The following is a 12449-nucleotide window of genomic DNA, read 5'->3' as shown; positions in this document are numbered from 1 at the left end:
AATGGGACACAGTTATTCTAGTTGCCAAGAGAGTGTTTACTCTCCCAAAGTCGACTCCTGAAACACGGCAAAGGCAGACAAAATGTCTGTCTCATCCATTGCCTCAGTGATAAAATGCAGGCCTTATGTACAAAGCAAGACAATAAAACAAAAACCCATCAAGTCTAATAGGGCCGCGTTCATAGACCTTTTAGATGACTGGAGTTAAACGGGCCGCCCCTATCATTAGGCAGAGTGAGATGGTCAGATCAAGTGGCTGGCTCTGGGTGACATGAAAGAGGCAGAAAAGCATTAGCTTTTCAATTTGTTATCACATGGTGAAAACTAGTTGTACTCAGAGTAGACACACTGAAGGTAAGCAACCACTCCTGTTCTTACTGCCAGAAATTCAGAGAGGTACTTGCGAAATGCTCTGATTCAGGTACCAAAATAACACTATAATTATTCTTATATTATGAATGTTATATCGAGTAGAAAAAGACAAAATATCAAAATATTCCTGCATTGCAGGGAGTTGGTCACTTGATGACTGGGGTCCCTTCCAATTCCATGATTCTATCATAATAAAAAACCACCTTGTTGCCTCCTATGCCAACCAGGTGAATGCAGGCAATTCAGAATACAGCCTTCTACAATGGTTAATAAACCACAATGGCTAACTGATGTCTGTTTTTAAGTTTATAATGGGTTTTATTGTATGGTTTTAAAGATTTATTGCTGTAAACCTCTTCACTATGACACAGTGGTATGCAATTTTTAAAATATAAATAAATATACACAAATAATAGTTTGAAAGATAGACAAGTAAACATGCAAAAGGTTCCAGACTGGTGCATAAAAAGCCATTAGGTATATACCCCGGCATCATTGCTGATGTAAGGCAGTATGTACCACATACTACATGTATGTACCACATACCACATACAGAGGCAGTATGTACCACATACCACATACAGAGCACCATGCCTTTGGGTGTGGGAAATGCATTTGTTCTGCCTCAGGCAGGGAAAGGACTGTAGCCTAGTGGCAGAATGCCAAGATCCAAATTTGGGGCAAGTACTCTTAGGTGAGAAAACCCCAGCAAAATGTTTAAAATCACAAGATAGGTAGCAAAGCAAAGCGTGGAAATAACAGCTGCTATACCTTTAAAAATGCCCTTCCAAGTTCCAAGACCACATGTTTGGCAAGTTAAAAATGGTTTACTTACAAACTCTCCAAAGGTCATATTCATGTGCTTTGCCACGCAGCATTCAGAAAAAGTTGCACAGGTAGTAAAACTTAACTTAGTTCCTAGATTATTGGTATAGGAGCTCAAGAGTTGCTGGCAAGACCCATGCAGTTGAGCTGAAGTTTCTCGGGTAGATTGGAGGGAACCATGGGCTTGATTACCTATTTCCTCCCAAGGTAAGGGAAGTGACATAGCTAAGCCTGGCAGGATAGTTTACTCTATTGTATTAACCCCTTCATGCATGAATTAGACTGCTTTATCCCTCAATGACTTTCCTCCTTTACCTTCTGTCTTTGTTTGTATCAGATTTCTTAATATAACAAACAGTTGGGACCATGTGAATTAGAGACAGAAAAAAATCTGGTTAATCAAATAATGATTTTTTTCAGGCAATGAAACGGGGAGAATATTGTTAAGAACATAAAAAGAGCACTGCTGGATCAGACCAAAGGCCAGCATTTTGTTCCCACAGTGGTGAACCAGATGCCTATGGGAAGCCCACAAGAAGCAGATGAGGCTGTTGAGTATAATTGGCTTAATTGACACTGAAATGAAAATGCATGTGTCTTGATGAAGGTTTAAAATGGAAAATGGCTAAATGTGTATTGCTGACATTGGTAGTTTTTCACAGCAGGTTTCTAAAGGACTCTGAGCTGTACCTAGTTAATGATTAGCTGTTTATTGTTTCCCTACTCTATGCTGAGAGTGAACCTTAGATCAGGTGACAAAGGTACTGAGTTGCAAACTCGCCATCTTGAAAGCTGTGGTGTTTTTAAGTCTTCCTGGCCACAGCGAACAGAAAACGTAAACACAGCTTTCAAGGAAAAGATCTCTAGAAAAATGGATGTAGTTGAAGAGAGAGAGAGACCTTTGCTTATCGGTCTGTTTGGATTATTTCGTATTTTCTAAGCCTGCCAAGCCTGTTCTGGACAGCACAATACATTTTGGTTTTATCTTTGATGCTTATGTTCTATTTTTAAAGAGTTCTGCAAGTAAAAGTCTGACTAATATTTTTATGGGCCCAAACAATGGTTTCTCCCAAAAGGAGTCAGTTCTTATGCTTCCAGTCACTTCAAACTGTGCAATACTGATATCTGCAACATGGGCCAATACAGTTGTTGCTTTCCGGCAACTGATATTCAGAGCCATACCACCTCCAATACCAGAAGCAAGATTATAGAACAAACATTGAAATATTTTCAGTTCATTTCATGCTGTTCTGTATTATATAAGATGTTTCTGCTTTGCAGATTTTATAACCCTCAGGGTGAAGGATTTGAGAAGAGGCCAGGGTTGAAATCTAAATAGAAAGGTTTTTTTTAAAAAAAGTCCTTCTGACCTTCTGACCATGATCTGGTTATCTGGGGGAAGGTTGTTTCCAGAATGGGAAAGACAACTCTTGCATTCTTTAAACAAAATTTAACTGAAAAGACCTTTCACATTTGCACACAAATACCCCAAATAGATGTGTTATTGATTTCCCCCTCCCCTCTTCTCGGTCCATGTCCCAAAGGCCTGAAACTTTGTTTGCCTTTTGGTAAAGAATCTGGACTTCCCCCAGAGAGTTTATTGGCAAATTATAAATCTGTCAGGTTCTTCTGCTCCAAATAATAATTTTAAAAGGAATTGAGTCCAACTACATATTGCAGAGTTATGTGTGTCTTACCCCCATTTAAAAAAACTGAAAAGCAGCCTATTAGGTTACCATGGGGAGGGAGAAGGATTTTTAAAAAACAAAAACAAAAAACCATTGCCTTTTCTGCCATTTGTTTGCTTAAAATCAGCCCCCCCGCCCCACCCTCACAAACTGCTTTCCCACATGCGTGGAACAGTTACGGGTTTCTCTGTATCTTTTTCCCTCACAAAGAGAAAACTGTTGGGTGGTGGAAACACAGACAAACAAACGGTAGGAAGGGAAGGGGTTAAGCAGGACCTCACTTCCTGCTATTTTCCTTTCCAAAGCAGCCTCAGAGGCTGCTTTTAAATTTATTAGTTTTTTTAAAAAACACATACAACAGAAACTTACAAAATTGTGTGTAGCAAGAAATAGCCACGGCATATATGTATACTGGCAAATCCTGCAACAAGAATTCCACCATGAAATTCCCTCTCTCTCCTATCCCCCAATTGCATAATGCATATAACAACAGTGTCTCATACAGAATGTAAACATGAATTGAAAGTGGAGACACCGTATGTACTTTTATGTGTTTGTTTGTTACACAAGGAAGCCTTTAATAAAAACTACAGTAATTAAAGTTTGGCGTCCGTGTACCACCCTTCATCCGTAGATCTCAGGGCAGTTCAAAGCACCTTGACCACTGGCCAGGGCCGTGTTTACCCGGGGTGCAGGGGGTCCTGTGAACTCTGGGGGGCGGCAAATGCATACTGGTCCCTCTTGATCTGTAGCCCCTCTCTGTTGCTCTCGATTCCCCCTCCCCAAAAAAGCTCAACAACTCCCCCCCCCCCCGAAGAGGGAGCGCTGAGTGGATCTTTGCTAAAGACAGCTCTGCCACTGACCTAAGCAAAGATATCAAAACGGTGCACCTTACATGAGCTATTCCTCACAAATAAAAGCATGCACAGTGAGAGAAAAGAACATTGCTGTAGATGCTGTCCTAAGAAGTCAAAGCGACAGGTACTAAGAGCCATAATCATTGCAGAATCCAGCAAGGCAGGGCCAGACAGAGCTGAGGAGAGCAATCAAATGGGCATCAATTTGACAATCAACTGACTTTCAGCCCAGCCACTACCGAAGCCAGGGCTGGAGAGCCTGCAGCCTGTGGGCCATATTTAGCCTGCCAAGACTCTCCATTTGGCCTCCCAAATGGAACCTCAACATGTGCCGTTCACAATAGCTGACCTTTGGTGACGAATGAATACAGCCCTCATACTGATCTGGTCTTCAGTTTTCTAGGTATTTTCTTCAGAAAATTAAAGAGATCGTTGCTTTCTTTTGAGAAGAGATTGAGGCAGGGGGGAAAAAGTTAAGTCATTGTAGCAAGGCGACAGCAGAGGGAAATGGAAGGTGCTAGAGGAGAATTATTCTAGACCCACGTAGCTGGCAAGCCTGCTGCATGTTGCTAACTAATTTCATGGCTCTTTGCCTCAATTTCATCACCTATCAATCAGATGAGAAAATAGTATTTATCTATCCTTACATGAAAGCTCCGTTCGTTAATGTTTGTGAAGTTCTCTGAAGGATGAATGCTCCACAGTGCAGGGCAGAAAAGCGATAGTTTTCTTGGAAACAACAGGGACAAAGAACTTTATTAGTTTAAAAAACGAAGTGTGTGTGGGAAAAACTGGTGTTTTGGTTGTAACCTGGTGGTGTCAGGTAAGTGGAGGTGTTTTCAGTCTTCCTTTCTTTGGGGTTTCTCTTCCCATTGCTGTGAATAATACGGCATGGACGCAGTTAGAGATAGTGTAACAGTGCATAGTTAAACTATGGAACTCATTTCCTCAGGAGGAAGCAATAGCCATCAACTTGGGTGAGACAAAGTCAGGAAGGATGAGGCTGCCAATGGCTATTAGCCATGATGGCTGTGCTCTACTTCTGAATAATAATAATAATTTATTATTTATACCCTGCCCATCTGGCTGGTTTTCCCCAGCCACTCTGGGCAGCTTCCAACAAAATATTAAAATACTGTAGTCTGTTAAACATTAAAAGCTTCAGTAAACAGGGCTGCCTTCAGATGGCTTCTAAAAGTCTGGTAATTGTTTTTCTCTTTGACATCTGGTGGGAGGGCGTTCCACAGGGTGGGTGCCACTACCGAGAAGGCCCTCTGCCTGGTTCCCTGTAACTTCACTTCTCGCTGTGAGGCAACCACCAGAAGGCCTTTGGTGCTGGACCTCAGTGTCCGAGCAGAATGATGGGGGTGGAGACGCTCCTTCAGGTATACTGGACTGAGCCTGTTTAGGGCTTTAAAGGTCAGCACCAACACTTTGAATTGTGCTCAGAAACGTACTGGGATACTGAATACCAGTTGCTTTAAACCACAGGAGGGGAAGGGTTCTCTTGTGATCAAATCCTGCTCCCTGGTTTCCCACAGGCATCCGCTGGGCCATTGTGAAAACAGGCTGCTGGACTAGATGAGATGTGGGCCTGATCCGGCAGGCTTTTCTTATTTTCCTGTGTTCCCAGAACATGGCAATCGGAGATAGACTGCCTCTGAATATGGAGGCTGTATTTAGCTGTCACAGTTTAACCACCATTTATAGAGCTATCCTTTGTAAATTCTGCCAGTTCTCTCTTTTAAAAAAGGAAGGTAATTTATGCGAATGGACATCACACCTCTTGTAGGCATATGAATTCCTTGTGGCAAGCGTGATGTTTGAAGTAGAATGTCCTTTAAAAAAACCACAATTGTTATAGAAACTGCTTTTAGTAAAAACTGAATAAATGAAAGGACCTTGCAAACAACCTTTCACCCCCTTGGGAATGTAAATGCATCTTTGCACATTGTACTCCGTGCTCAATGTGACTCCATGCTCAGTGTGCCTAAATTGCCTTATCCACAAAGCAAAAATACATCAGTGCTCCTTCTGCTGGTTTAAGGTTTTCTGATTTGAGGCCATGCCTCTGGTGAAGAGAAATGGCAGCAAGCTGATCAAAGCTGGGCTTCACAGAACAACAGGCAGGGAGGTCCTAAAATAAATAAAAAATAGTGATAATAATTGTTACATAACTTTTCAGAGGGTCACAAAAGAAAATGTGTTCTCTCAACCACAATCTGTGCTTGCAGCTTTATATAAAAAATAAAAAATGAATAGCAGCTGAGCTGAGAGACCAACAGCAGAAAGGCACCCAGTAGTGATCTCTTCAGAGGAGGAGTTTTGCTCTGAGGGACAATTAAGGGACTGAGCCAAGTGAGTTAGTGCCTCTGCGCTGGATGTTACTCATAGACACCTACCTTGGAGCTGGGTCTGCAACAATATGTGAGTGGTTTAAAATATCTCTGAGATTACTGAATAAATTACCTTCAGGTCCAAAGCAGTTAAGGGGAGCCACTATGCTGGAGTTGATAGAGAGCTGGAAAGAGGCCAGGACCAGGGTTGCCAACTTTTCCTCACTGGCTCCTGCACCTCCACCTTTAATTTACCGCACAATAAATGTTTATATTCATACCACGAAGAGCTCCACATGCTGATTTCTGAAAATCAAGCTGCTGTAAAAAAAAACCAACAATAACAGAACAGGTTTGACAACATGCATTTAATTGCCTTATTATTAAATTTGGAATTGGGGAAAAATAGCTGAGGAGCAAACTACTTTTTCCCTTCCTGGTCAGTTGGCAATCCTAGCCAGGAAAGTCATTCATCAGCACACATTTTCACAAGTGATGTTATAAGTGTACACTTGTAATTCAGCCTCTCTGTACTCAGTAGAGTTTTTACTTTTGAGTAAACATGCATGAGATCAGAATGTATGGAATTTTGCTTAGTTTCAAATATATCCTCTCAAAACATTGCGAATGCTGTCTAGGAAGCTGAAGAGTTTTTTGGTTGTTTTTTTAAAGAAACATTGTTTTTAGTCAATATAGATTTCTCATTTGCTTTACAGATGTGGGAAAAGCAAAAGCCGTTGAACTGTTATTTGTGAAGACTTCATGAAAGTCGCTGCAGACAGAACATTCCAGGGCAAGCAAGAAATCAAGTGAATGAAAAACAGCATTTAAAACAAAGCAAGGTCAAGACAAAGTAAGTCGAGTTATTATCTATTATCAAGATAATAATAATAATAAATGACAATATATTTAAATGGTGATTTGTCCCTTTGTTTGAGGAGTCTCATGTAATAATGGCACCAAATATTCTGGTTGATCAGTATTTCAGTATTTCCACATCTTTCACAATCCAAGAATGAGTTAATAGGACAAATGTTTAAAATGAGCGCAAGTGCTTATCTACACTGAAATCAGGACAAGAAATGTTACTTATTTACTCATTTATTGAATTTGTATACCGCCCTATACCCGGAGGTCTCAGGGCAGTTCACAGAACAAAATCAAATTGTAAAACCACAAAATATATAATCAAAATAAAAACAACAACCCAATAACACACCCACCCACCGGTAAAGAAATGCACTTTAAAGGGAAAGGTAGACAGCTGGTGAAGTGCGCAGAGCTTGCATGTCTAGATGACAAGGTGAAAATGAAGACTGCAAGATACGCATTGTTCGCAAATCCTTTACTAACTTGGCCTTGAAGGTGGCTGACAGGGAGCTCACATGACTTCCTTTAGAGTAACTCCACACCCAGCAATTGCTTTCATACAGACAGCATGCTTGCACCAAAGATTCATTGCTGCCACACTTGTGTTTTCCGCAACAAACACCCCCGTTGTGAATGGCAGATACGTGACCTGTGCGCTCACCCCTGGGAGCTCAGGGGGATCACAGCTCCCCGAAATAGCCACAGAGGGATGTTTTAGGGGCTGCCTTTGCGGAGTCCAGGGAAGCATGGGCGCAGCTAGGGGGGGCAATCCTGCCCATGCAGGATTCACCAGAGCTGAAATGGTTAAAGGGACAAGAATTTCTGGGAAAGCTGTTGCCTGCTCAAACTTTGGAACCCTGCAGGGGGACGCTTAGCTTTATTTTTGTTTTCTCTGATCCAGGTAAAAAAACAGTTTGTGCGATGAGGCAAAGTCTCTCGTTTTGACCCCACGGCTTGTACTTGCGAGTGAAAAGAACTCGCTCCCCACCCTCACCAGGTCACCAACAAAGAGGAAGGTCATGAGGTTCATCAGGGAAAGGCGCAGCTCTTCTGGAACATCTGGAACATCTGCTCATAGCTTATTGAAGAAGCGAGGGTGCTAAGCTAGCAGAATGCCCAAGTTTTGCAGACTTCCGCAAACTGCAAGGAGTGACTGTCAGATATTTGGAGTATGAAGGCCAGGAGCTTGGGATTCCACAGTACCTTCAGTTAGGCTGCTTTCTTCCTAGAAAGAGGGAGCAGGTTGCTAGAGTGCAGAGCTTTAGTAACCTCTTTGAGCCTTCTGGCTCCATAATGCTGGTAGAAACCCTGTATGGCAAGGATAGCCAATGTGGGGCCCTCTAGATGTTGTTGGACTAGAACTCACATCATGCCTGACCGCTGGTCATGTGTTGGCTGGAATGGATGGGGGGTTGGGTTCAACCACATCTGGAAAGCGCCTTTTTGGTTACTCTTGCTGTAGGGAGACTGTTGGTGTGGGCATAATATTCTCATTACAACCCCTCTCCCCAAGGAGAGTTGGGGCATGGCAGTGTATCTCCTTGATCATTTTGGTTGTCCTTTTCTGAACTGTGGCGATCACACACAGGGCCCCCAGACGTTTGACGGTCTTTTGACCCTGTGCTGCCACTGTGATTGCTTTTTCCGCTGCCACCGCCCCGTATCTCACGGGGACCCACGGAGTCGTCAGTTGTTAACATAAACAAATAATCAAGTTTATTTTTAAATGCAGGAACAAGCTTATGGTTTCAGTTAATTTTTCTCTTGTCAGTTTCTTATTCTTAGTTCCTAACAACTCCAAACTGATTATTCCAACTATCTATCTGACTCCACCTAACAATTCCTCTCACTCTCTCACAATACAACTCTACCAACCCACACCTAAACCTCCCTCTTCCTTCTTCAACTCCCAAACCTCAACCGACTCCCAAAACTCAACTGACTTTCAAAACCTCCCACTCTAACTTTTATTCTCCCTTGCATTCTCACTGGCCAATCACATCACACCTATTTTAACCCTTTCCTTATGACCCATCCTAGGAGTCAAACGCCACATGAACCTTTTCCAACTCCTTTTTGAAGCGAGGCGACCAGAGTTCTACACAATATTCCAAATGCATGCAAGGCAGATGCTCTACCACTGAGTTCTGGCCTTTCTTCTGTACTTATATGAGGGATCCCAGTGGTCACTCCCTTTTCTAGACCTCCCAGTATGTTTCCTGAGAGACTTTCTTCTTTGTCTTCAAGGAACACTTGTCCACCATCAATTATAATCTGAATTGAGGAACTCCAGATAATCTTCAAGGTAACCCCAAACATAGAAACAACTGCACTATCCAGCTAGTCACAGAACTGTAGAGTTGGCAGGGACCACAAGGATCATCAAGTCGAACCCGCTGCAAATGCAGGAATCTTTTTGCCCAACGTGGGACTCGAACGCCCAACCCTGAGATCTCATGCTCTACCAACTGAGCTGCTCAATTATTGTTAGCGCGTCTGTTCTCAGCTACTCTTACTGTTCAACAGCTCTGGAATCCGACTTATCTGCAGGGCCAAAAGCTCTTGCATTCCTCACTTGCTTTTCTCAGAGAGTTTTTTTTATTTCCCTTCGGTTCCTGGCTAAGTTTAAAGAAGGGTCAACTGCAACTTAGTGTTCTGCCTACCGGTATTTTCACCAACAGGCATTTGGTCTAAATGAGAAGATATTTTCAGTATCATTCCATGGGACCAATCCTGCTGCATCAACACATTATTATGGGGCTCCTTTAACTTTGGGGTAAGTTTCTTCTCATATTTATGCATGGTTGCCTACGGGTGCTGTGAGGGGCTCAAGCCATACTATGTCTTTTGCACTGGGACATAGATCTCTTGCCTTTTCCTCTCCCCTTAAAAACAACAATGAAGAACTTTCTCAAAGCTTTTCACAGCCAGCTGGGTCTGCTGCAAAGCACAGTGCTGGAAGACTCCAGCCACCTGCCATCTTGATTTGTGGAGGCCCAATCCAGTTACAGTGGAGAGCCAAAGTCCCTCACCCCCGTCCCTCTGAAAGCCACCTAAAATTCACATAAAGCACACAATGTAAACTTTATGTAGATTTGTGTCACATGCCTATGCCCTGAGTTTTTATGTACATACCATTGCTCCTGGCTGTTGCCATGTTTGGCAAGTGTTTGACACAAATAGTAGATGTTTGTGAGGTGTCAACGAACCATTAGAAGCCTCTTTTGTATGGCTGACAGATATCAGATCACAATATCTGTGGAATGGGCACTTTTACACAGGGCTATTTTCCCCAGCCAAAACTCACTGGAACTCTGTTCTGGCACCTCTCAGGTGGGCGCCATTGCCATTATAAGAAAACAAGGGAGGGGGCCATGGTGAGTTCCCGCACCTCTTTTTCTAGAAAAATAGCACAAGTGTCACATAACATTCATTCAGCACTTGTGAGAAATTGACATTTCAGTGCAGCACTACCAAATCTCTGGAACTCCCTGCCTATTGATATCAGGCAGACGCCTTTGTTGTACTGCCTTTTGATGCCTGCTAAAACCTGTTTGGTCTCGGCAAGCCTACCCAGACCTGTATTTTTATTGCAGATATTTGTTTTTGAAGCTGTTAACAGCTGTTTCCTTTCCTGAGGGCCCCTCCTCACCTGGAGCTGGCCCTGCCTGTGACTGCGTGTGTATTTAATGGCTCTGTTCACAGAGGTCAAAACTGACATATTTTTGGTTCCGTTTATGTCAGTGACCTAGAGTTCTATCAAATTCTGCCTTTTTGCTTATGCTTCAGACTTCTGCTTGGGCAGTGGAACGTCTCCTCCTTCTCCACTGCAACTTCCCCCCCCAACACTCTCAAAATATGCTCCAGGGGGCTGGGGGTCCCTTTGGATCAGGTTTGGGGGGGCAAGATAGGGAGAGTCCCATTGCATAAGCTGATCACCCTTTGTGCAGTGTTGGATATAACTTCTAGTAAAGCCTGTGCTTAATCTTTCCCATTGCATACCCTCCAACACTTCTCCAATGAAAATAGGGATGTCCTATTCAGTAATAATATAATTATAATTATATGCCATTCATCTGACAGGGTTGCCCCAGTCACTGTAAGTGGCTGTCTTTAGATGTCTTCTAAAGGTTGTATAGTTACTTATCTCCTTGGCTCGGGGGTCACATATACCCTCTAACATTCCTGATGAAAATAGGGACGTCCTAAGGAAAAGTGGGACATTCCAGGATCAAATCAGAAATCAGGACAGCTTCTGTAAATCTGGGACTGTCCCTGGAAAATAGGGACATTTGGAGGGTCTGCCATTAACATAAATCATTTTGGCTGGATTATGGTGACTACTTCTTCTTCTTCTTCTTCTTCTTCTTCTTCTTCTTCTTCTTCTTCTTCTTCTTCTTCTGTTTGAGTTTGATACACCCTCTGTTTCTGTCCCATCCACTATCAGGATCCACTGCATAAAGATGGATACCAGCCCCTTTTTTTTGTTCTGTAAAATGCTCAGAAACAGGAATGATGTGTCGTGTAAGATTTCTTCATAACATATCTTTTTTCCCCAGTTAAAATTCCATCTGACTCTTCAACAAAAAGGGCAATTTCGTAGAACGAAAGAGATCTGAGTCAACAGTCAACACAGTGTAGGAAACAAAAACGAGCTTTGTAAATATTTCCTTTATTCCAAACACATGCAGAGTGCAGCTGTGAGGATTAACATACTTGCACTTTAATCTGTTACGCAGCGCAACTCAGCTTCAAAGCCAAGATGCTTTACCTTCCCAGTGGACCGTGCTGTGACTAGAGGAGAGGTAATATTTTCCCCTAAGACACAAGGCTGTTTTGCACAACATGGTACGATTCCTTAGCGTTCATACGGTCTCGCTGAACCATAGTTCCGCTTACTGTGTTGTGTTTTCCAAGAAAACTCTTTGGATTACTTCCTGATTTCCAAACGTTTCTGGATGAGTGGTGTTGAGACTAACCAGGACTGGTCCGAGTCATTTTGCTGCCTGGGCCAAAGGGCAAGATCCAGAGATTGAGGAGCGCACAGTTAGGATAGGCTGGGAGTGCCCCTCTGCCAAGATCTACACAAGCTTGGGGCTGACGTGGTTCTTTCAATGATGGAATTAGTGTCAACAACAAAGCTCAACAACTTTCCTTTAAAAAGTACTTTTTGTGTCTGGATTTTTACTTCTTGGAATATGGCAACCCTACACCAGAGCCCATATAGAACTGGAGTCAGAAGGCACGACTTCTTGGCTCAGGGCACCATATGCCTTCCTCCTATTACAAGTAGGATTAGACTAATGTTCATGAAAATAGCAATAAGCGTTGAGAGGTCACTAGTATCAATTATTATTTTCTACCTCCAGGGGGTTGGACTAGATGACCCCTGGGTTCCCTCCCAACTCTACAATGCCATGATAATTTCATTTTGTTTTATTGCTGCAAGAGTTGCAAGCATTAGGAAACACAGTGGTCCTAACCCAGCACAGAGCTGATTT

Source organism: Podarcis raffonei, chromosome 10 (genome assembly GCF_027172205.1).
Source record: "Podarcis raffonei isolate rPodRaf1 chromosome 10, rPodRaf1.pri, whole genome shotgun sequence".
NCBI classification, from domain to species: domain Eukaryota; kingdom Metazoa; phylum Chordata; class Lepidosauria; order Squamata; family Lacertidae; genus Podarcis; species Podarcis raffonei.
The sequence above is the reverse complement of the archived record's forward strand: the minus strand, read 5'-3'. Positions refer to the sequence as shown.